This window comes from Amblyomma americanum, chromosome 1 (assembly GCF_052857255.1).
Source record: "Amblyomma americanum isolate KBUSLIRL-KWMA chromosome 1, ASM5285725v1, whole genome shotgun sequence".
In the NCBI taxonomy this organism is placed as follows: domain Eukaryota; kingdom Metazoa; phylum Arthropoda; class Arachnida; order Ixodida; family Ixodidae; genus Amblyomma; species Amblyomma americanum.
The window spans coordinates 421,067,594-421,093,481 of NC_135497.1; the positions used below are offsets into that span (position 1 = coordinate 421,067,594).

At 49.9% G+C, this 25,888-nt stretch overlaps 2 pseudogenes; both read left to right on the forward strand.

Annotated features, from left to right (window-relative positions):
• The first annotated feature begins 207 nt into the window (after window positions 1-207).
• On the forward strand, window positions 208-2,286 carry LOC144124669 (uncharacterized; annotated as a pseudogene).
• Window positions 2,287-18,583: 16,297 nt separating this feature from the next.
• On the forward strand, window positions 18,584-21,444 carry LOC144124675 (uncharacterized; annotated as a pseudogene).
• The last annotated feature ends 4,444 nt before the right edge of the window (window positions 21,445-25,888 follow it).

The window sequence follows — 25,888 nt, forward strand, 5'->3', positions numbered from 1 at the left end:
CAGTTGGCGCAGTCATCGGATCCGCTCGACATAGCCGTCTTGTCACCGGGCCAGTCACCAGCACAGGACAAAAACGAGGCAACTGTAGAGAGCATTTTCCAAAACCTTCAGCTGCCAGATAGCTCCTGGAGCAAACGGAGATTCGCAGCCGAACCGCACGTTGAGTTCTTCGGCGTTTGCGAGCGAGACGGAGATGAGATATGTCGCATGCGGCTGCCAAAAGCGATCAAGTTTCAAGAAGACAACAACCAGCTGGGATCAATTCTGTGCTATGTCTATGTGCGAGGTGTAAAGCACTCGGAGCGCATCGTTAAATCCTCTGTTGAAGCTCAAGCAGTCCTCGACGATACTCACTTGCTTGTGATGTGCACAGGTTGCGGACTTACCCCCGAAAAATCAAGCAAGTATGTATCGTTTGCTGGCGCCCACTTTTCCTCCAAATGCTTTCTCACATGCGAAGTGCCGAGACCCTGTATCCACTGTAAATATTTAAGGAAGCTGATTCAAAACCAGCAGTCACGAAGAAAACGGCCGCGTGCGGCAATAAGTCGGCTAAAAAAGTACGCAAAAACAAGCCGTCGCTTGCAAGCCGCGCAAAAAAAAACTGCGCAACACAGCGAGGTTGCTAGAGGCTATGAGGCAGGCAAATGAGCAAATGAGGGATGAAGTGCTCAGTGACCGCATCAAAGCATTGCCTCTTAAGCAACAAATGGCCATTAGGACCTGCTTCAAAGCAGCAACAAGAAAGTCGACGTCTGGCATGTATTATGAGAAAGAATAGATTCTTGAATGCGTACTCTTACGTATGAGAAGCCCTAAACTCTATGAATACCTTCGAAAACAGAAGATCCTGATGCTACCCAGCCGGACCTGCCTACAGCGCTATGTTCAAAACTTTAAAAGTGGCTTTGGCTTTAGTGAAAATGTATTTGAGGCCATCGCTCTGAAAACTGAGCATATGGACACGAATGCACGACATGGTGGCATAGTGTTCGACGAAATGAAGTTGTGCGAGCACTTCAGTGTCAGAACTGCAGGTAAGCACAGCCACTGCAACTACCTCTCCCATGACAGTTCTTATCTCTAGCATGGTAGCATTGTAAATAAATATGACATGCAGCACTGTGTAGTCATGGAATTTTATAATTTCAGGTGCAGTACAAGGTTTCGTAGACCTCTGAAGACATACACCCGAAGAAAACTGTTTCAGCAGATCACGGAATGGTGATGCTCTTCCAACCATTTCAAGGTTTGTAATGCTGCTTATTTTGACTTGTATGTGCTTATAGGCCTTGTGTGCCACTCCGTTTTGTTGCGCACAAAGAGAAGCGGTTTCCCAGTCTTCCTTTACTGCAGCCTTGTTGTAGTAAGGAGTGTTAGCCCCAGCTACACACACAAAATAAGCACTAAGCAGAGACAAGGTTTCCATTATGGTTGATTCAATAAACATTCTGTGCCGCTGACTGAATATACAAGCAGTGTTCCTAGACTATGTTATGCATGCTGCCTATGTGTTTTTTTTTTATTTTTGTGCAGGTGACTGAACCCAAATACTTGGTGTCTTTGCGTCAAGAGGCAACATCAAGGGCGAAATGCTTGCAAAGCTTTTGCTGGAAGCAATAGTGCTGGCTGAACGGGCTGGACTGTTTGTTGACTTTTTGACTTGTGACGGAGCATCATGGAACCGCAGCATGTGGAGGTCATTTGGAATTGGTGGTAAGAAACCACTTGGTGTTCGATTTATTTGGCATGGCACTCCAAGGCTGGAGTGCAGTAATCTGGAGAACACATCTTGATCTAAACATCTAGAGGACGTACGACAAGAGTTGGCTCTAAATACCTACATTTCTCTTTCAGCATCCTCAAGTCATGTCACATTCAAGAAACGACATCCTGTAGACTCTACAAGAGAGCTTCATTTCTGCTCAGATTTTCCGCATTTAGTAAAATGTGTTAGAAACGCATTTGTAACCACTGGTTTCTTAACTCCAGATGGCCGAGCATGTGTAGAGCATATAGAACTAGCATGGGACAAGGACAAAAGCCCTTTAACGCTGAAGGCAATGCCACATATAACCAGTGTACACATCAGACCCAACTCGTTCGAAAAAATGAAAGTAAGTTTAGCCTTCACACTCTTTAGCGAAGAAGTGATAAAAGGCCTCTTTATACTTAAAGCACACCTAAAGCACTCTTATGATTCAATTACGCCGACAGAAAAGCTTGTGAAGTGCATGAGTGGCCTCATATCCCTTCTCACGTCAAGGTTTCCACGCAGTGGACTAAGACCATCCTCTCAGGGTGTTGCCGACCTGGCGGCTTTTCTGGACTATTTAGATAAATGGGAAGATGTGGCAAAGAGGGTTGGAGGTGGCTTTCTTAGCAAGAGCACTGCTGAAGGACTGCGCATTACAATTCGAAGCACACTGTCACTTTTGACATACCTAGCGTCTTTAGGTTTCAAATACCTATTGACGTCAAGGCTAAGTCAGGACAAGTTCGAAAACTTGTTCGGTATTATCAGACAGTACTCGGGGACAAATGATCATCCCAGCCCTGCACAGTTTCTCGTAACTGTGAATTGCCTCAGTTTCTATAACCTTGCTCGTCCGCCCAAGTCAGGAAACAGTCCAGCCTAGCTTGTTAATGCCCTCCTTAGTTCACCAAGTGGTGAAAATAAGTACACATTTAGCATGCAGGACATAATTGAGGACATGCTGGAGGTTGGCAACATTGATGATGCTGGCTCTGTGATTCAGCAGTGCCTCAGTTCGGACCACAACAGCTATGTGGTTGAGACAAGTGATAGCCGGCTTGTCTTTTACATGGCGGGATATGTGGCCAGGAAGTTTAGTGGCAAAATTTCTTGCCAACGTTGTGCTTCTGGCCTCATGGTCACCAGAGAAGCAGCTGAATGTAATGCAGACAGTGTGTTCACTCAAAAATTAGATAGGGGAGGCCTGTTGTACCCTGACGATGAGTTGGCCACGCTCATTAAAGTGCTAGAGGGTGCATTCACATTGTTTTTCTCGGCAGAGAAGCTTTATGCTTTCAGTGTGCATGATTTTAAGCAATTTCTGAGCAGTCTGACGCTCCACCAAGTAGGATGCGAGCTTCATCGCAAAGAACTTACTGCCAGAATTATTCAGTTTGTGGTGCTAACTATGCTGCATTTTTTTACAAAATCCTTAAATAAGGACAAGGCTGTTCAGAGGGAGCGCCAGAAACATTTGAAGTTAAGAAGAGTGAAGTAGGGCACACTGCTCCACTCGGTCTGATGTGTGCATATGGTTATATGGTTTGCTGCACTGTTAAATAAAAATCATTTATTCTCTTGTGGACATTGAAGTGTTTCCTCTGGCCTTGTGGACCTGTACAACAAAAGCAGTGACGGAAAATATTTACTGCATATTGAAGTTTGCCTCTGCATCCACATAAGCACCTAATTTTTTTTTGTTTTCACAAAGCTAAAGCTTCTGGTGCTGGCGAATGCTGACGCGGACAGAACAGAACGAAGATTTGGTGATGTCGCCGAGTTTTATTGCGCGCGGCCACAAAGTAGTATTTGCCTGTTTCCTTGGGCGTATTTTCTTTTCTGTGGCCACTGACTATATTACGGCGGATGTGTGAATGACAAAGTTGAAAAGCGTTTCGAGTCGTTCATGTTTGCTGTCCGTGTTCGCTTGGGTTAACACCATGTCTTTTCTTGGAAACCAAGGCGTCCAGCAAGTCAAGGTTCTACTTTGCGTTCAAGTGCAAAATATAATCCTTTTTTTAAGTCGCACATCTAAGCTCCTGCTGCGCGTTACGATGAAGCAAATTACGCCTCGTTTTATTCTTTGCTCTCCAAAGAAGCTTCACTCTTCTCATTAATGAATCTGAGCAGAAAACAGCTTGTAGTACTTCCGCCGCGCATCATTTGTTCTTAAGCGACTACTAAAAAAACGCGACGCTAGCTAGACGGGCGTCCTAGCTGCCCAGCGCCGCCCCCTGAAACAGGCGCGATGGCTGCACACCAGCTGCAGGTAGCGCCATCTACAACTTTCATTGCTCCTCTGGGCGCCCCGCCGGCTCCTGCCCGTCACACTGCCCCCTTCCAGCCACCATTGTTCAGTGTCCAACGATATATGAGACAGATACTGCGCCATTTCCTTTCCCCAAAAACCAATTATTATTATTTTTATTAAATAGAAAGAAAATGGCCGAATAACTGTACCACATATCTCGGTGAACACCCGAGCCTCGCCGTAAGGGAATGGAGAAAGGAGAGAGTGAGAGAACAAAGGAAGAAAGAGGTGCCTGAGTGGAGGGCTCGGGAATAAGTTCGACCAGCTGGGGATACTTACGTGCAGTGATATTGCAGAGCACACGGGCACCTTCAGCGTTTATCCTCCATCAACGTGGCTGCCGTGGTCGTGTAACCCGGTCACGGCATGTTTCCGTTTGCTAGCCGCTACAGACAAGCTCAATGTTGCCCACACCCGACCTATCTATCTATACGCGTTGTATGAAGCCGGGTATTGAGAGAGAGAGAGAGAGAGAGAGATGTGTGCTCCATGCATTAGCGCTGACAAAGTTGTGGTACACACTCGGCACACCAGCAATGGCGGCAGCGTTCATTGCGGGAACAATCTCTCGCGATCAAACATTAAGTGCTGCCTGCTGGTCTGGCAGGGTGGACGCGCTGCCTATTCAGTGTGCGAAACGCAAACTTGAAAATTGGTTTTTGAGGAAAGGAAATTGCGTAGTAAGTCTCACATAACTCGGCGGACACCCAAACCGCGCTGTAAGGGAAAGTTAATGAAATAACTTTAACTGCACCCGTCAAGGAATCAGAGTGCGATGAAGTCGAGTCTTTACCGCCGTCACCTTCTTTTCTTTTCAGCAGGCTTTCAGTGGTTTCCAGGGCCAGACGGATGACTTTTTTAACGCGACAGCGTTAAGGAGCTCGTGCATCGCAGAAAAGCAGGTGTCGTCGGCGTTGGCCGTCAGCGAAAAATCCCTCCTCCTCTTCCTCTCAATGTACGCCACTGCCCCAACAAGTAGCGCGCGACGGAAGCGCCTCCCGCTCGTCTCGTTCGGGCGCAGTGGGGCCGTGCGGGCACGCGGGAATCAAGCGGTGAGCGTCGAACAACGCAGCGCACATCCGAAGCGCGTTCACCACGAAGCTTGCGGCTTGCTGCCCGTTCGTTCGGCGCGGAAGCTATGCTGCCGTTCGTGGTATATCGGGTTTGTCGAGAACGATGCGCCGACGAACTACAACTGCGACTTGAGTCCCACGCGTTTCGGCAAGGCGCCTGGCAGCGCTTCTACGTGCTTTGCCGCTCCGCGCGTCCGTATCACTGTACGTAGCAGAGCAATTTGTGTAACGGGGAGGGCGTCGCGCCGAACAGGCGGTGGCGTTCCGTGGACTCCCTGGCAGTGCTGCAACACCCTGTCGCGCTCCACTCTTAAAGGCAAAGCTCCAACGATATATGAGACAGATAATGCGCCATTTCCTTTCCCAAAAACCGAACATTATTATTAATATTATTATTGGAGTCCCTGATGAAGGAATTTAGAAATTGGTTTTAGGGACAGGAAATGGTGCAGTACGAGTATCTGTCTCACATGTCGATGGATACCTGAACCGCGCCGTAAGGGAAGGGATAAAGGAGGGGCTCTTGCCTCGGAATGTGCCGCCTTGTTCGGGTTCGAACACGGGAACTCCGGATCAATAGCCGAGCGCCTAACCACTGAGCCACCGCGGCGGGTGAATGCGTCGTTGTTGCTGACTTTTTCAGCGCGTTCACTGGACACAAATCGCGCACTGATCTTTCGCTTTGTTTTGCCTCATCTATAAGAAGACGACATAAGCGCGGTGGCTCAGTGGTTAGGGCGCTATGCTACTGAGACCGAGTACTATGGTTGGAACCCGACCACGGCGGTCCCCTTTTGATGGGGGCGAAACGCCAAGACGCCCGTGTGTAGTGCGATCCCAGTGCACGTTAAAGATCCCCATGTGATCGAAATTATTCCGGAGCATTTCACTACAGTACCTCTTTGTCCCTTCTTTCACTCCCTCCTGTATCCCTTCCTTATGGCGGAGAATCGCCGCTAGGGGCCCGAGTGAGCGGACGCGTCTCGCAACGACTCCGCCAATTTCTGGCTCCTGTGCCCAGCTCACTCTTCCCAAGGACCCGTCAAGACCCTCAACGGATCCAGGAAGGTACACGGGCCCTAACCGTAATTATCTTTTGGATGTGCCCGATGATTTACAAGAACTGGCAAGTGAAAACGTCTCCGCCTGTTGTGCCGCTGCGCTGTTGGAATTCAGGTAGCAGCATCCCACCGCTGCCACCAGTTGTTGGGATTCAGGTAGCGTGACTGGGCCCGAGAAGAGACGAGGACAATCGGAAGAAGAAAACTGGGAAAACTTTATACAAGGACTAATTACAGTATGTACAAGTACGGGCAACTGGGAGGGCTTCTCAGTAAAGAGAGATTCTTAGGAGTCGGGAGTCTCTGATACCTCTCAAGAAGGGGGCTCTTTTGGCATCAAACCAGCAGCTCTTTAAATACTCTTCGTATTCCCCAGATCCCTAGCTGGGGAATACAGTTCGAAGAATGATGTCCAATACACGATGACACTGATGGTACCACCCACGGCAGGCCGGTCCTGATGCTTCTTCGCAGCTCGGTTGAGGGAAAGGGAACAGGACCCGGTCACGTTGTCGTCCCCGCGGCTTCCAGGTGGCCGCGCACGTGCGTCCGGAGGGCAGCTGCATGACACAGGAATGCTGGATGTCTCCCCGCAGGTGTCGAAAGATCCTGTACTGGTGACCGTAACGAATACGCTTATGGATTGTCGAAAGATCCTGCACTGGTGACCGGAACGAATACGCTTATGGTCGTCGATGGCATTCCTGTTGAACACTGTCGTTGCTATGGGGAGGCTATCGTCGCTGCTTCCGGCATTCCTGTTCGAACACGTGGGGACGCTATTGTTGTCGTTCCCTCTGGCAGTCCTGCAGTCATGTCTCTTCGCCGAATTCCACAGCAGGAAGGAAGCGCGATCACAACAGCGCTAAGCCTCGCCTCATCGAGGCGAGCCTCGCCGGCGCGCTGCGTTCCTCACTCACCGGCAGCGCACGTACCCCCAGCAGCCATGGAGGTGCAAGCGCAGAGGGAAGACCTTCGTCCCAGTGAGTGGACCCCGATGCTCCGCGCGTACAAGGGTGAAATATCAAGCGCGGAAACGCTGGCCATATCCCATCAAGCAGCGTCTGTTCCATCTAAGCCTACGGCGTCCGCGTCCTCTACCCCTGCGACCCCTGCGTCTGCTACCCCTACATACAGGCCTCAACAAGAACAGCTGCGCGCGACGCACGCAGTCGCACACCAAAGCAAACAACTTGCTTCACTCCCTCCCGGCACTATACGGGTCGTTTACCGACCAAGAGGAGGCCTCGCTTTGAAAGGCGCCATGGCGCAGCCACTCCTGCAAGCCCTGCAAGTCAGCGCTGCTGGCCGTGACCTCGGGGATATTCACCTGATTATCCACCCAACGAGTAACACCTTCACGGTCGCTACCCCACATGAGACAACCGCCCTTCACCTCGTCCAGCTCAGGGAAGTGGTCCTCCAAGAGACCGCTTATCCTGTCGCAGCCTACATTGCACCGCCGGCGGCTGCTGTGCGTGGAGTCATCTCGCAAGCCTACTGGGAGGAGACGCCAGAGCAGATGCTACGGGACCTCCAGACCCGTAACCCGTACGCTGATATCAGTGCAGCCCGCAGAAGAGGTAGGACGCATTCCATACTGATCACCTTTGCGCACGGACCAGTCCCCCATATCATACGCTACATGAGTGTAGTGTACAGATGCACGCCGTACAAGGGAAGTCCAGACGCGTGCACGAACTGTCGTCGGCCGGGCCATAGGTATGACGTGTGCTCGCACCCCAAGACTGCTCTCTGCCCGCGGTGCGGAGACAAGCATGACCCGCAAGATGTGCCCTCCTGCATCCCGACCTGCATTCTCTGCAGAGGCCAGCACCTCACGGGCACCGGCTCGTGCATGGCTAGAAATCGCACCGCCCAACCACGCAACCCATCGCCCCAGAAGGCAATGCCCCCAAACAAGGATGACTTTCCTCCGCTGCAAACGAACAAGAACGAATTTCCTCCGCTGAAAACGACCCTCCCGTCTACTGCAACATGGACCTCCAAGGCTGCTGGGACGAACACCAGGACCTCCTAGGACCCGGACGTGAAGGCTCTGCGAGAGGAGGTAAAGCAGCTCAGGGCAGCCCTCTCTACCGCCACCTCTGCTGTATCTCCCCATCCTCCACCCCCTCCCCTTCACTCACCCAACCCGCCCAACTTCCCCCTAAAAAATAAGGCCTGATGAGAGCCCAGTCGAACCAATAGACCTAGACGCCAAATTTCAGGCCTTCGCCCAAAGCTTGGAAGCCAGGCTCACAGAGCGCATTACTGCGCAGCTCACTGCACAGTGCCAGCTTATGATTGAATCTACCATTACCCGTCTAACGGATAGTGTCATATGTAGCATCATGACCAAGGTAGAGGAGCGCTTAACTCGCCTCACTCCTGAACTCTCAACGGACTATCCTCCCACAGTCCCACTCTCCACACCCCTCCTTCCCCTCATTACCCAACAACATGGCTCCTCCAACGGGCCTTAATTCTTTACAGATTATTCAGTGGAATTGCGGGCACTTTCGTCGAAAGCGCGATCCTCTGCAGCAAATTATCGCAAGTGCGTCATCCCCACCAGACATTATCGCCATTCAGGACGCCAATGTTTGCAGACAGCTGCCAGGATACGCTTTTATCCCCTCATACCCCACTGATCTTTCTCGGGTGGTCACATATGTCAGTAAATCCTTGTATTACGTGGAGCACGTAATTACCTCCCCTATCGCTAACAGCCTTATTGAAGTCTTACCGCCCACCCCTGAAAAATCAAGCCTGTTCTTTCTTAACTGCTACCTTCTCCCACGTCAGCCAATTAACTTACTCCCCTCACTTCTCAATTCCGCAACCCAGTTGGCCGGATCAAACCCCCTACTTATTGCCGGAGATTTTAATTGCGCTCACGTGGACTGGGGCTATCGGCGCACCAACCACAGAGGCACAGTTTTATACAATGAGACGCTGGCGCTCCACCTGATCATATTTAATGATTTCAGCTTACCTACGCGGATTGTTAACAGTGTTACTGCCGATACTAGCCCAGACCTCACGCTTGGTAGAAACTTGGACCACCTGCAGTGGGAAAGAATGCTTTCCACACTAGGCAGCGATAACCACCTAATTCGAATAACGCTAAACTATCGCCGATCTCAGCGCAAATTTACCGTAAAGCACACTAATTGGGACGCGCTCCGCAAATTTAGACAAGCGCAGCGAACACAGGCTCTCTTCTACCTAGACACCTGGATTATTCAGTTGCAAAAAGACATTCGCCAACACACTCAAATGCTCGACCCTACCTCAGACACCCCTGTTATTGACAGCAAGCTCGCCCACCTCCTCCAAGCACAGGACAACATAACGCAAAGGTGGAAGACTCAGAAGCACAATAGGAGACTAAAACTCAAACTTGCCCAGATTCAATCCCAAATAGTACAATGTAGTGCCACTCTTTGCGAAGCTAACTGGGCTGAGTTTTGTGACGGTCTCCGCGGCAATCTCTCCACAACGCGCGCTTGGCATCTGTTACGGCACATGCTAGATCCCCAGATCCAAATCTCAGACGCGCCTTAGCATTCGCCGCCTCGCTCACAACCATCGACAGGACACCGACGCCTTCCTCGCCCAGGTGAAATGCACCTATAAAGCACCCGGTCACCCTTGCAACTATCCTGAATATGCAGACCCACCCCAGCCCGAGCTTGATGCCCTTATTAGAGACGCCCTATTGAAATTACGGAATACCGCTCCCGGAGATGATCAAATTACCAACGTAGCTATCAGTAATCTTGACGATGCTTCCACCTCTGACTTAGTCAACTACTTTAACGAATGTTGGGAGGCAGGTACTCTCCCTGCCTCGTGGAAGCATGGAAAAATTATTTTTATTCCAAAACCCCACAAGCCTATCACCCTAGACAACATCCGCCCCATTTCTCTTATATCCTCTCTAGGCAAGGTCTTCGAGCACATAATTCTTGCTCGGCTAACAACGTACATGAAAGACAACCACCCTTTCCCCTACATTATGCTCGGCTTTCGTGCGCATCTATCTGCGCAGGACGCCCTACTTCAAATTGCGCATGACGTGCTTGATGATACCATCCCCCATCACACTAAAGCTACCCTGGCAGTTGACCTCACCAAGGCATTTGACAGAATTCGACCCGATGCCATCTTACGGGAACTGCAGGCTCTACAGGTAGGCCCTAAAACCTACAACTACGCTCGCGCGTTTCTCTCGGGCCGCACTGCCTCCCTGCACATAGATCAGATTACCACATCCCTTATGCACTCGGAGAGCTCGGAACCCCTAAAGGGGCGGTCCTTTCTCCCCTTTTCTTTAACGTTGCTCTCATCCCCCTAGCTCAGAAACTGGCTCTAATCCCACACCTAAAGCATACCTTGTATGCTGATATTACCACATGGACCACTCATGGCTCTGACGGGGAAATTGAGGAAACTCTTCAGTTAGCAGCAAACACCATCTCATCACACGCGTCATCCATCGGGCTCGAATGTTCCCCATCTAAGTCCACGCTCTTCCTAATTAGGCCAAAATCTGGCGCTAACTCGCCCATCCAAATCAATTTAAAAGCATCCCCTATCCCCGTCACACCCGCCCTCCGCATTATTGGCCTCAACTTGCAGGATTCTGGACGAAATGAACACACCCTTAAAAGACTCAAGACCTCCACGCAATCCATGTTGCACCTTCTACGCCTAGTGTCCTCCCTAAACAAGGGTTTAGACGAAGCGGACAACATGAAAGTAGTGCATGCATTTATGCTTGGCCGCATTTTATACGCAACCCCATATCTCAGATTGAACCGCAAGGAAACCGAACGCGTGAACGCAATGATCCGCCTTGCGACTAAGGCAGCCCTAAACCTACCTCCTAGCACTAGCACAGCCAAACTTCTTGCACTAGGCATGCATAACACCATTCAGGAACTAGTTGACGCGCACCTTCAGACACAGTATACCTTAGAATTGCCACGAGCGCCACTGGCCGCCATATACTCTCCTCCCTTCGCATCAACATGCCCGCTAACCAGTCAACCCTTATAGCCATCCCTCGACACATCCATACACCTCGTTGTGAAACCCCTTCCTCGAAACGTCCATCCCCAATATGACATCCCTCGCCGCGTAGCTCGCGCTAATGCCCTCCATAAGTATTATGGGCAAGCCCACGATGCCGTTTGGGTAGACGCCGCATTTACAGCGCATGAAGCGGTAGCAGTTGCCTACAATTCAACCCTACCTCACCCCCTAACTCACCGTCTTCCCTCGGGCTCTACGCCTGAGGAGGCAGAGGAGGCCGCCTTCACCCTAGCCCTTGCACATTCGGACGCCCAATACATCTTCAGCGACTCCAAAACGGCTCTGTCCAACTTTGCCAGGGGCAGGATTCACGCCCCTGCCTGGCAATTGTTGAACACCCTTACCCAAAATTTACCGCGCAGGGTAGAGCTTCAGTGGGTGCTGGCTCACTCTGGGAACCCTGGAAACGAGGCTGCCGATAAATTGGCCCGAGGTTTGATTTGCCGGGCTGAGGACAGTCTCGATCCAGGATTCTCAAGGGTGCGGGCGCACACCTTTGCGGAGCTCACGCAAATACCCCGTTTGGACCGTCGGACTTACCCTCCTCCCCACCCCTCTCTTACGCACTCCCAACAGATCCTCTTCAGACGCCTCCAGAACCGCTCTCTGTCATCCCCTCAGCTTTTATCCCACGATTGCGGCACATCCCCTGCATGCTTCCTATGCGGTGACCCTCATGCCACACTCTCCCATATCCTTTTCGGCTGCCCTGCTTACCCTCCCCCGCGGGGACAGCACGCCATCTCGAGCTGGAAGGACTGAGAGGTCCTGCTTATGTCTGCAGACCCGACATCACAGATTGCTGCGGTGACTCGGGCTACCGACGTCATGTCCCGGCATGACCTACTTGATGCAGTGCGGGTCCGCGCAGTGGCACAGGGGACCAGCTGGGTCTAAAACTCACTTGCTCAATAAAGTTTTTCTGTCTGCCTGTTTGTCCTTATGGCGCGATTCGGGTGTCCACCGAGATATGCGAGACAGTTACTGCGCCATTTCCCTTCCTCAGGAACCAATTTTTATTTTTCATTTCTATATGTGCTTAATTTTTTTAATTAGAGGCATGATTCTGCCGGTACTAGGCTTAGGAGCGTCGGTTTGTTGACATTAATGGTTCCCGTTCTGACAAGAAGATGGTGCCACTCGTCATCACCCTGACTACACCCACTGCAGGGAAAAAGCCTCTTCCATTTTTCTCCAATTAACCCTGTCCTTTGACAGCTGCGCCCACCCTATGCCTACAAACTTCTTAATCTGATCCGAACACCCAACATTCTGCCGCCCCCTGCTAATCTTGCCATTGACTCCGTTCCCCTTAAGGAGCAGTGGTTATGTCTTATTCGCATTACAATCCTTGCCCAAGCACATTTCTTTCTGTTGATTTCGACTAGGATGTCATTAACCCGCGTTTGTTCGCTCACGCACTCTGCCCCCTTCCTGCCTCTTAGCGGTACGCCTATCATTTTTCTTTCCATGGCTCACTGCGTTGTCGTTAACTTAAGCTGAACCCTTTCCGTTAACCAGCACAATTTTACCCCGTAGGTGCGTAGCGGTAAGATACAGCTGTTTTACACATTTAGCTTGACGGATATTGCTTAGCTTCCATTCATGTTCTGAGAGAACCTTCCATAGGGGCTCGATCCCATTTTTATACTTCGTTATTTCCCTCTCATGATCCGGATCAGCTGTGACTACCTGCCCTTAGTAGACTCATTCCTCTATCACTTCCAGCGCCTCGCTATCAATTGTGAACTGATTTTGCCTTGCTAGATATTTGACTAAACTTTGGCGTTTTACCACTAGGCCGGGATTATCGTTGCGAGTGTGCTTGCATACGATAAAGTAAAAGTGGAAATGTGCCTGCGTTTAAGCGACGTAAGCGTGCATATGGTTAGGGTCCACAGATAGCGTCGATTTATGCTCTTTTTTCACCATGGATATCTGTGTACGCCGCGAGCGGCGACGTGTTGAGGAAAAATTACAAGATTGTACTTGTGTCTGCTTAAGAGCGCAAAAGCGAAAGCCTTTCCCTGTGCTCATTCTACCTTCGTTTTTTTGTTTTTTTTTACCCGCTGCTGATGCTGAGTGGCTAGAGCGCTCGGCTACTGATCTGGAGTACGCGGGTTCGAGCCCGACCGCGGCGGCCGCGTTTCGATGCAGTCGAAACTCTAAGACGCCCATGTGCTGTATGCTGTCAGTGCACGTGAAAAATCATCAGGTGGCTGAAATTATTCCAGAGCCCCTCAATACAGCTTCTCTTTCTTCCTTTCTTCTCTCAGTCTCGCCTTATTCCTTCCCTTCTAGCGCGGTTCAGGTGCCCACCGATATATGAGACAGATACTGCAACATTTGGTTTCCCAAAAACCAATATTCATTTTCACTTTCCTTACGATCCGGTTCACCCGCGCCGCGGTGGATCAGTGGTAAGGGAACTCGGCTATAGGTGCGGAGTTCCCGGGTTCTGACCCGACCGCGGCAACAGCGTTTCGATGGAGTCGAAACGCAAAGGCGCCCCTGTGCTCTGCGATGTCAGTGCACCTTAAAGGTCCCCTGGTGGTCGAAAAAAATTCTGGAGACTTCCACTACGGCACCTCTTTCTTCCTTTCTTCTTTCACTATCTCTTTTATCCCTTCCTTTACGGCTCGGATCAGGTGTCCGCCGAGATATGAGACCGATACTGCGCCATTTCCTCTCGCCAAAATCCAATTTTCTCATGCGGCGACGCTGGTTTGAGCAACAGATATCGCAAGTGTAGATGAAATCCCAGTGATGTCACTGGGTGACCTTAGTGTTGTCAACCACACTGAGATGTGCGGCGCATGCGCGGTAGAGAGGCGTGACGTCACGTCCCACTTCCGCGCATGCGCCGTCATCATGGCAACCAGCTGCGTCGTTCAAAATGTGTTGCAGTTGAGCATGGCTGTCGAGATTGACGTATAAATGCATTGAGGATATGCGTATGCGCATTGCTAGTGACGAGAGGCGGCTTCCTGGCCTTACAGGGCTGGGATCTAAAGGCTGTCGCATATGTGGGGAGGGCTCTTTGTCACCATGAGTATCTGTTGCTAAGCTGTACTGATTGCTTTATATGACGCGGTTCTTGCGACGCACGTCCTTTTTTGCATCTCTCCTCCCGTATCTCTTTTGAACTCTCCTACTGTCTGGCTCATCTTGAGCCAGTGGGCAGGCTCATGCACATTCCTCTTCATTCTACCTGCAGTCACAACAACAACGCATTGCTAATAAGGTGCTCCATGGGTGAAAAAGCAGACGGTGAGCGCGTGTACTGCAAGCGGCATCTTCTTCGGCTACTAGAACCTGCTTCAGAGGACCCCGAAATCGTTCCATGGCGTGATGAGGCCCGTCAGCGGAAGAATGAAGCTTGAACGGCTAAGCGTGCGTACGTAGCTCTCGCTACGCATATCCTGGCCTACCTCAGCTAAGCCACTGCCAATTTTGTTTTGTTTCAATGCCTGCTGATTGAGCTACTTGGATATCACCTTTCTAAAGCATACTATTTAAAGTGGCGCTCAAAGTTGCAGTGCTTCAGCAGCAAATTAAGGACTATCATGGAAAGTGTCCAAAAAAAAATTGTTTCCGCTTTCATCCTTATCAATGCACTTAGTGGGTTTTATCAAACTGTTTGGTTTGGTTTGGTTTATGGGGGTTAACGTCCCAAAGCGACTCAGGCTATGAAGGAAGCCGTAGTAAAGGGATCCGGAAATTTCGACCGTCTGGGGTTCTTTGACGTGCACTGACATCGCACAGTACACGGGCCTCTAGCATCGAAATGCTACCGCCGTGGCTGGAATCAAGCCCGCGTATTTCGCATCAGCAGCCGAGCACCATAAGCAGTCAGCAACCGCGCCGGCTGTCATCAAATTGTTAATTCATACAGTTAGCCGCTCTATAATAAGAGCACGTACACAGAACTTTATCGTTTATTAAGAAAATGACCACACTCAAAACCAGTGTATTATTTTTAAAATAGGCTATACGCCTCCTAAGATTGGCTACAAAACCAAACTTACAACCTTCGATCACCTTGCTCAAAAAGCCGAATATCTCGAGTAGATATTATATCTTCGACCTGAGAAAATTTATGCTCTGTTCTTTTCACATCGGCCCAAGCTGCGATTAACAGTGTTGCCCAGTAGACAGATAAATCCTCGCATCCGGGAGGTGCATGCTTCGATGGCCAGTGCCGCCGGGTACCCACTGGTGATGCCATGGGTACAAGCTTCTCTTCGCCTGGTGTTGAGCTTATTTAGGGTGGAATGCTTAGGAAAAGCGACTTTGACCCCACCTTGATGACACGAGAATATCTTGAGCAATGGCGCTCTTTGTCTGCAGATGCCATTGCACCATGAAAATTCACTATCAGACAGACAAACAAACGCTATCATGCTGCAGCAGCGAAAACAGTGCACGTGTACAGAAGACAAATGCACTTCAAGAGAGCGGCAGAAAAGCAACGCCGCCTCATTGCAGGAGAGGCCATCCTGGGAATCAATGCATGTAGAAGATGGTTAATTAACTCGAGGTATTCGACTTCTGCGTCGAAGTTATGAGTGCCTTAAGTTCGATTCTGTAGTCTTTGGCAGAGGTGTAGTCTATGTCGAAAAGAATTTTTTTCTGATTGACCTTCGCCTGGGTGACAGCCGCTGTAGCTGCAAGTCCATTGTAAGCTGAAAAAAATGTTTTTTGTGTGCCCTCTATTTTAGGGGTAAATAGTAATTACTTGAAATAACATTGCGCAACGGTGGATTGCCAGCGGTGAGAGCACGAGTGCGGTGTTTTTGAACTGTTCCCAACAGAGAGTTTAGATATGCGGCATAGCCTTTTTTTCTTTGTGAGCTGATCGTGATAGCAGAGTGGAGGTGTTCGTGCATCGTGCAGAATGCGTTGTTAAGCATGTAGGAAGGCTGGGCGTATTCTGTAATTATCTTTTTACAGAGGTCCGCCTTCTCATTTTTCTTTTTTGAAAGAAATGGATTGCTAAATCATACACTTCAGGACCAGCTTAGTAAGTTGTGCTCTCATAATTAGCGCCAGAAAAGATATTCAAAGACTGAGAAATAACCTACTTCCCAAGCAGTTTCGTAAAGCATGCTGCCGTCGCCAGCGCACAAAAGCTGCTGCAGTGCATCAGCAAATCAAGAAATAATATTCACACATTATAAAAATAAACTGTTCTCTCTTTGATATGTAACATTCATTTTAAGTGCTGCATAAAGTTGTTAATGAAACCGGCCACTGCCCTAAATTTAAAGTGCATTGAAAGAAATTTATTGGTCACACAGGTACAGCTTTCAAGGCACCCAGAGACTGCCGAGGAAGCTGCCTATATACTGGCTTCTGTAGGCACAAAAGCGACGCCGGGTGCGTTTCGATGGAGGCGAAACGCTAAGGCGCCCGTGTGCTGTGCGATGTCAGTGCATGTTAAAGATCCCTAGTTGGTCGAAATTATTCCGGAGACCTCCACTACGGCACCTCTTCCTTTATTTCACTCCCTCCTTTATCCCTTCCCTTACGGCGCAGTTCAGATGTCCGCCGATATGTGAAACAGATACTGCGCCATTTCCTTTCCTCAAAAACCAATTTTTCTCCCTGCTACCCTGGTGGTAGGTGGCCTGCAGTTAATGGCTGATGGCGAGAGTTTGATCACCAAATGAACGCTGCCGCCTAGCTATTGCTGCAGTGCCGCATGTCAGCCACAACGCTGTCAGCGCTAATGCATTAAGGTCCCATCTCTATCTCTCACCACCGCCACATGTAACAAAGCAGGAATGAGGCGTCCGCATATCCAGGGAGCCAGTTATGCGCCCTTCCTTTCCTCAAAGCCATCGACGTCTAGAACATTATCAACGCCAACGCTAATGAACACAGTGAACGCCGACATCTTTCGCTTTGTATATCTTGGACTAGCCGAGCTGATCCACATTAATTTTTTTTCACTTTCCTTCCCTTACAGGCGCGGATCGGGTGTCTACCGAGATATGTGAGACAGGCGTCATTTCCCATGGTTTGACCTCTACCTACATTCAAGGTTAAACTTGCGGCCACACTGACCTCTAGCTGCATTAAAGGTCAAACTTGCGGCCCCGCCCACGGCTCGAAAAGCTGGCGTACTGATGCTTTTCGCTTTAAAACCTTCCAAACCTGTCGGGTTGGCTCTGGAGCTTGTGCAACCCGCACATATATGCCGTCGCGACAAACTATGCATCGCGCTATGCATCGGCGGCCACCAACGTTTATCACACTCTGCAGGCATTATCCCCTCCCCTCCCCCCCCCCCCATGAACAACGAGCACTCTGGAGGCATAACAGACAGCCATCTCTCTCGCAATACTCTCCATTGAGGAGCAAGAAACAGGCCTACATCATCACCAGCTCTTAAGCTGTCTGCCGCAATTACGGCAGTTGCAGAATATGAGCCCGCGCACATCATATCCTCAAAAGCAGAGCACACCAACCAGCCGATGTTATTTTTACACCTGGTCACCACTACCTCCGAAGAAAACCAGCGCGCGCGCTGTCACTCGAGCTAATTATAACCGAGTCCCGCGCGACGGCTTCAGACCACCAGAGCCGGTGTTCTTGTACTGCGCATTCCTTCAACACAATCGGCTCAACCGACACGCACCCCTCGCCACACAAAGACCTGACGCGGAATCCAGGAAGGTAGCACCTGGTGAAAACTTTAATGGACACGGGAGAGCTTAGTTAACCACTGAGCCATACCCACCACGGTGGCTCAATGTTTAGGGCGCTCGGCTACTCATCCGCAGTTCCCGGGTTCGAACCCGACCGAGGCGGCTGGGTTTTTATCGAGGAAAAACGGTAAGGCGCCCGTGTGCTGTGCGATGTTAGTGCACGTTAAAGATCCCCAGGTGGTCGAAATTATTCCGGAGCCCTCCACTACGGCACCTCTTTCTTCCTTTCTCATTTCACTCCCTCCTTTACCCCTTCCATTACTGCGCGGTTCAGGTATGGTGGCTGGAAGGGGGCAGTGTGACGGGCGCCCTATGCGCGCCATGGGAGGGAGAGGCGCGATGTGCGATGAAAGTTCCCCGCGCCGCTAGGGGCGCTGAAGCGCGCTGGTGTGCAAGCCGTTGCCGCCGCTCCATACCAGAGGCCGCAGGTGCGTGTTTACCGATTGGTCGCGTTTACTTTAGAGCTGGAAAGCTCTGCATATGCGCCACTGTGATTATTTGAAGGTGTGTAGTGCGTGATATAGTGCTATTTCTGCGCTATGTGATAGATAACGCTGCGTGCACTCATGGCGTCAAAAGCGCGAACATGTTTTGTGCCTGGCTGCAGAAGCGGATACAGAACGTGCAAAGACAAGGCCTCCCTCTTCAGACCGCCTAAAGATGCAGCTCGACGCGAACTGTGGTCGCGAAATTTCAAACGTGCTGACAAGGAGCTAACAACAGAGTGTGTCGTTTGTGAACGCCACTTCGAAATGAAGTACATCGAAAGGGCCTTTCGGCATGTGATAAATGGGGACGTAGTCGATATTCCACGTGATCGGCCACAGCTGACTGACGACGCTATCCCTGCTGTCTTTCCGGATGCCCCCAAATACTTCACCAAGAAAGCACCCGTCAAACGGAAGGAGAGGAATTTGTGCAACCAAGACATAAAATGTTCAAAACGCAAAAGGATAGGCACGGCCAACGACGCGCAGTTGGCGCAGTCATCGGATCCGCTCGACATAGCCGTCTTGTCACCGGGCCAGTCACCAGCACAGGACAAAAACGAGGCAACTGTAGAGAGCATTTTCCAAAACCTTCAGCTGCCAGATAGCTCCTGGAGCAAACGGAGATTCGCAGCCGAACCGCACGTTGAGTTCTTCGGCGTTTGCGAGCGAGACGGAGATGAGATATGTCGCATGCGGCTGCCAAAAGCGATCAAGTTTCAAGAAGACAACAACCAGCTGGGATCAATTCTGTGCTATGTCTATGTGCGAGGTGTAAAGCACTCGGAGCGCATCGTTAAATCCTCTGTTGAAGCTCAAGCAGTCCTCGACGCTACTCACTTGCTTGTGATGTGCACTGGTTGCGGACTTACCCCCGAAAAATCAAGCAAGTATGTATCGTTTGCTGGCGCCCACTTTTCCTCCAAATGCTTTCTCACATGCGAAGTGCCGAGACCCTGTATCCACTGTAAATATTTAAGGAAGCTGATTCAAAACCAGCAGTCACGAAGAAAACGGCCGCGTGCGGCAATAAGTCGGCTAAAAAAGCACGCAAATACAAGCCGTCGCTTGCAAGCCGCGCAAAAAAAACTGCGCAACACAGCGAGGTTGCTAGAGGCTATGAGGCAGGCAAATGAGCAAATGGGGGATGAAGTGCTCAGTGACCGCATCAAAGTATTGCCTCTTAAGCTACAAATGGCCATTTGGACCTGCTTCAAAGCAGCAACAAGAAAGTCGACGTCTGGCATGTATTATGAGAAAGAATAGATTCTTGAATGCGTACTCTTACGTATGAGAAGCCCTAAACTCTATGAATACCTTCGAAAACAGAAGATCCTGATGCTACCCAGCCGGACCTGCCTACAGCGCTATGTTCAAAACTTTAAAAGTGGCTTTGGCTTTAGTGAAAATGTATTTGAGGCCATCGCTCTGAAAACTGAGCATATGGACACGAATGCACGACATGGTGGCATAGTGTTCGACGAAATGAAGTTGTGCGAGCACTTCAGTGTCAGAACTGCAGGTAAGCACAGCCACTGCAACTACCTCTCCCATGACAGTTGGTATCTCTAGCATGGTAGCATTGTAATTAAATATGACATGCAGCACTGTGTAGTCATGGAATTTTATAATTTCAGGTGCAGTACAAGGTTTCGTAGACCTCTGAAGACATACACCCGAAGAAAACTGTTTCAGCAGATCACGGAATGGTGATGCTCTTCCAACCATTTCAAGGTTTGTAATGCTGCTTATTTTGACTTGTATGTGCTTATAGGCCTTGTGTGCCACTCCGTTTTGTTGCGCACAAAGAGAAGCGGTTTCCCAGTCTTCCTTTACTGCAGCCTTTTGTAGTAAGGAGTGTTAGCCCCAGCTACACACACAAAATAAGCACTAAGCAGAGACAAGGTTTCCATTATGGTTGATTCAATAAACATTCTGTGCCGCTGACTGAATATACAAGCAGTGTTCCTAGACTATGTTATGCATGCTGCCTATGTGTTTTTTTTTATTTTTGTGCAGGTGACTGAACCCAAATACTTGGTGTCTTTGCGTCAAGAGGCAACATCAAGGGCGAAATGCTTGCAAAGCTTTTGCTGGAAGCAATAGTGCTGGCTGAACGGGCTGGACTGTTTGTTGACTTTTTGACTTGTGACGGAGCATCATGAAACCGCAGCATGTGGAGGTCATTTGGAATTGGTGGTAAGAAACCACTTGGTGTTCGATTTATTTGGCATGGCACTCCAAGGCTGGAGTGCAGTAATCTGGAGAACACATCTTGATCTAAACATCTAGAGGACGTACGACAAGAGTTGGCTCTAAATACCTACATTTCTCTTTCAGCATCCTCATATCATGTCACATTCAAGAAACGACATCCTGTAGACTCTACAAGAGAGCTTCATTTCTGCTCAGATTTTCCGCATTTAGTAAAATGTGTTAGAAACGCATTTGTAACCACTGGTTTCTTAACTCCAGATGGCCGAGCATGTGTAGAGCATATAGAACTAGCATGGGACAAGGACAAAAGCCCTTTAACGCTGAAGGCAATGCCACATATAACCAGTGCACACATCAGACCCAACTCGTTCGAAAAAATGAAAGTAAGTTTAGCCTTCACACTCTTTAGCGAAGAAGTGATAAAAGGCCTCTTTATACTTAAAGCACACCTAAAGCACTCTTATGATTCAATTACGCCGACAGAAAAGCTTGTGAAGTGCATGAGTGGCCTCATATCCCTTCTCACGTCAAGGTTTCCACGCAGTGGACTAAAACCATCCTCTCAGGGTGTTGCCGACCTGGCGGCTTTTCTGGACTATTTAGATAAATGGGAAAATGTGGCAAAGAGGGTTGGAGGTGGCTCTCTTAGCAAGAGCACTGCTGAAGGACTGCGCGTTACAATTCGAAGCACACTGTCACTTTTGACATACCTAGCGTCTTAAGGTTTCAAATACCTATTGACGTCTAGGCTAAGTCAGGACAAGTTCGAAAACTTGTTCGGTATTATCAGACAGTACTCGGGAACAAATGATCATCCCAGCCCTGCACAGTTTCTCGTAACTGTGAATTGCCTCAGTTTCTATAACCTTGCTCGTCCGCCCAAGTCAGGAAACAGTCCAGCCTAGCTTGTTAATGCCCTCCTTAGTTCACCAAGTGGTGAAAATAAGTACACATTTAGCATGCAGGACATAATTGAGGACATGCTGGAGGTTGGCAACATTGATGATGCTGGCTCTGTGATTCAGCAGTGCCTCAGTTCGGACCACAACAGCTATGTGGTTGAGACAAGTGATAGCCGGCTTGTCTTTTACATGGCGGGATATGTGGCCAGGAAGTTTAGTGGCAAAATTTCTTGCCAACGTTGTGCTTCTGGCCTCATGGTCACCAGAGAAGCAGCTGAATGTAATGCAGACAGTGTGTTCACTCAAAAATTTGATAGGGGAGGCCTGTTGTACCCTGGCGATGAGTTGGCCACGCTCATTAAAGTGCTAGAGGGTGCATTCACATTGTTTTTCTCGGCAGAGAAGCTTTATGCTTTCAGTGTGCATGATTTTATGCAATTTCTGAGCAGTCTGACGCTCCACCAAGTAGGATGCGAGCTTCATCGCAAAGAACTTACTGCCAGAATTATTCAGTTTGTGGTGCTAACTATGCTGCATTTTTTTACAAAATCCTTAAATAAGGACAAGGCTGTTCAGAGGGAGCGCCAGAAACATTTGAAGTTAAGAAGAGTGAAGTAGGGCACACTGCTCCACTCGGTCTGATGTGTGCATATGGTTATATGGTTTGCTGCACTGTTAAATAAAAATCATTTATTCTCTTGTGGACATTGAAGTGTTTCCTCTGGCCTTGTGGACCTGTACAACAAAAGCAGTGACGGAAAATATTTACTGCATATTGAAGTTTGCCTCTGCATCCACATAAGCACCTCATTTTTTTTTGTTTTCACAAAGCTAAAGCTTCTGGTGCTGGCGAATGCTGACGCGGACAGAACAGAACGAAGATTTGGTGATGTCGCCGAGTTTTATTGCGCGCGGCCACAAAGTAGTATTTGCCTGTTTTCTTGGGCGTATTTTCTTTTCTGTGGCCACTGACTATATTACGGCGGATGTGTGAATGACAAAGTTGAAAAGCGTTCCGATTCGTTCATGTTTGCTGTCCGTGTTCGCTTGGGTTAACACCATGTCTTTTCTTGGAAACCAAGGCGTCCAGCATGTCAAGGTTCTACTTTGCGTTCAAGTGCAAAATATAATCCTTTTTTTTAAGTCGCACATCTAAGCTCCTGCTGCGCGTTACGATGAAGTAAATTACGCCTCGTTTTATTCTTTGCTCTCCAAAGAAGCTTCACTCTTCTCATTAATGAATCTGAGCAGAAAACAGCTTGTAGTACTTGCGCCGCGCATCATTTGTTCTTAAGCGACTATTAAAAAAACGCGACGCTAGCTAGACGGGCGTCCTAGCTGCCCAGCGCCGCCCCCTGAAACAGGCGCGATGGCTGCACACCAGCTGCAGGTAGCGCCATCTACAACTTTCATCGCTCCTCTGGGCGCCCCGCCGGCTCCTGCCCGTCACACTGCCCCCTTCCAGCCACCATTGTTCAGTGTCCAACGATATATGAGACAGATACTGCGCCATTTCCTTTCCCCAAAAACCAATTATTAATATTTTTAATAAATAGAAAGAAAATGGCCGAATAACTGTACCACATATCTCGGTGAACACCCGAGCCTCGCCGTAAGGGAATGGAGAAAGGAGAGAGTGAGAGAACAAAGGAAGAAAGAGGTGCCTGAGTGGAGGGCTCGGGAATAAGTTCGACCAGCTGGGGATACTTACGTGCAGTGATATTGCATAGCACACGGGCACCTTCAGCGTTTATCCTCCATCAACGTGGCTGCCGTGGTCGTGTAACCCGGTCACGGCATGTTTCCGTTTGCTAGCCGCTACAGACAAGCTCAATGTTGCCCACACCCGACCTATCTATCTATACGCGTGGTATGAAGCCGGGTATTGAGAGAGAGAGAGAGAGAGAGAGAGAGATGTGTGCTCCATGCATTAGCGCTGACAAAGTTGTGGTACACACTCGGCACACCAGCAATGGCCGCAGCGTTCATTGCGGGAACAATCTCTCGCGATCAAACATTAAGTGCTGCCTGCTGGTCTGGCAGGGTGGACGCGCTGCCTATTCAGTGTGCGAAACGCAAACTTGAAAATTGGTTTTTGAGGAAAGGAAATTGCGTAGTAAGTCTCACATAACTCGGCGGACACCAAAACCGCGCTGTAAGGGAAAGTTAATGAAATAACTTTAACTGCACCCGTCAAGGAATCAGAGTGCGATGAAGTCGAGTCTTTACCGCCGTCACCTTCTTTTCTTTTCAGCAGGCTTTCAGTGGTTTCCAGGGCCAGACGGATGACTTTTTTAACGCGACAGCGTTAAGGAGCTCGTGTATCGCAGAAAAGCAGGTGTCGTCGGCGTTGGCCGTCAGCGAAAAATCCCTCCTCCTCTTCCTCTCAATGTACGCCACTGCCCCAACAAGTAGCGCGCGACGGAAGCGCCTCCCGCTCGTCTCGTTCGGGCGCAGTGGGGCCGTGCGGGCACGCGGGAATCAAGCGGTGAGCGGCGAACAACGCAGCGCACATCCGAAGCGCGTTCACCACGAAGCTTGCGGCTTGCTGCCCGTTCGTTCGGCGCGGAAGCTATGCTGCCGTTCGTGGTATATCGGGTTTGTCGAGAACGATGCGCCGACGAACTACAACTGTAACTTGAGTCCCACGCGTTTCGGCAAGGCGCCTGGCAGCGCTTCTACGTGCTTTGCCGCTCCGCGCGTCCGTTTCACTGTACGTAGCAGAGCAATTTGTGTAACGGGCAGGGCGTCGCGCCGAACAGGCGGTGGCGTTCCGTGGACTCCCTGGCAGTGCTGCAACACGCTGTCGCGCTCCACTCTTAAAGGCAAAGCTCCAACGATATATGAGACAGATAATGCGCCATTTCCTTTCCCAAAAACCGAACATTATTATTAGTATTATTATTGGAGTCCCTGATGAAGGAATTTAGAAATTGGTTTTAGGGACAGGAAATGGTGCAGTACGAGTATCTGTCTCACATATCGATGGATACCTGAACCGCGCCGTAAGGGAAGGGATAAAGGAGGGGCTTTGCCTCGGAATGTGCCGCCTTGTTCGTGTTCCAACACGGGAACTCCGGATCAATAGCCGAGCGCCCTAACCACTGAGCCACCGCGGCGGGTGAATGCGTCGTTGTTGCTGACTTTTTCAGCGCGTTCACTGGACACAAATCGCGCACTGATCTTTCGCTTTGTTTTGCCTCATCTATAAGAAGACGACATAAGCGCGGTGGCTCAGTGGTTAGGGCGCTATGCTACTGAGACCGAGTACTATGGTTGGAACCCGACCACGGCGGTCCCCTTTTGATGGGGGCGAAACGCCAAGACGCCCGTGTGTAGTGCGATCCCAGTGCACGTTAAAGCTCCCCATGTGATCGAAATTATTCCGGAGCATTTCACTACAGTACCTCTTTGTCCCTTCTTTCACTCCCTCCTGTATCCCTTCCTTATGGCGGAGAATCGCCGCTAGGGGCCCGAGTGAGCGGACGCGTCTCGCAACGACTCCGCCAATTTCTGGCTCCTGTGCCCAGCTCAATCTTCCCAAGGACCCGTCAAGACCCTCAACGGATCCAGGAAGGTACACGGGCCCTAACCGTAATTATCTTTTGGATGTGCCCGATGATTTACAAGAACTGGCAAGTGAAAACGTCTCCGCCTGCTGTGCCGCTGCGCTGTTGGAATTCAGGTAGCAGCATCCCACCGCTGCCACCAGTTGTTGGGATTCAGGTAGCGTGACTGGGCCCGAGAAGAGACGAGGACGATCGGAAGAAGAAAACTGGGAAAACTTTATACGAGGACTAATTACAGTATGTACAAGTACGGCCAACTGGGAGGGCTTCTCAGTAAAGAGAGATTCTTAGGAGTCGGGAGTCGCTGATACCTCTCAAGAAGGGGGCTCTTTTGGCATCAAACCAGCAGCTCTTTAAATACTCTTCGTATTCCCCAGATCCCTAGCTGGGGAATACAGTTCGAAGAATGATGTCCAATACACGATGACACTGATGGTACCACCCACGGCAGGCCGGTCCTGATGCTTCTTCGCAGCTCGGTTGAGGGAAAGGGAACAGGACCCGGTCACGTTGTCGTCCCCGCGGCTTCCAGGTGGCCGCGCACGTGCGTCCGGAGGGCAGCTGCATGACACAGGAATGCTGGATGTCTCCCCGCAGGTGTCGAAAGATCCTGCACTGGTGACCGTAACGAATACGCTTATGGATTGTCGAAAGATCCTGCACTGGTGACCGGAACGAATACGCTTATGGTCGTC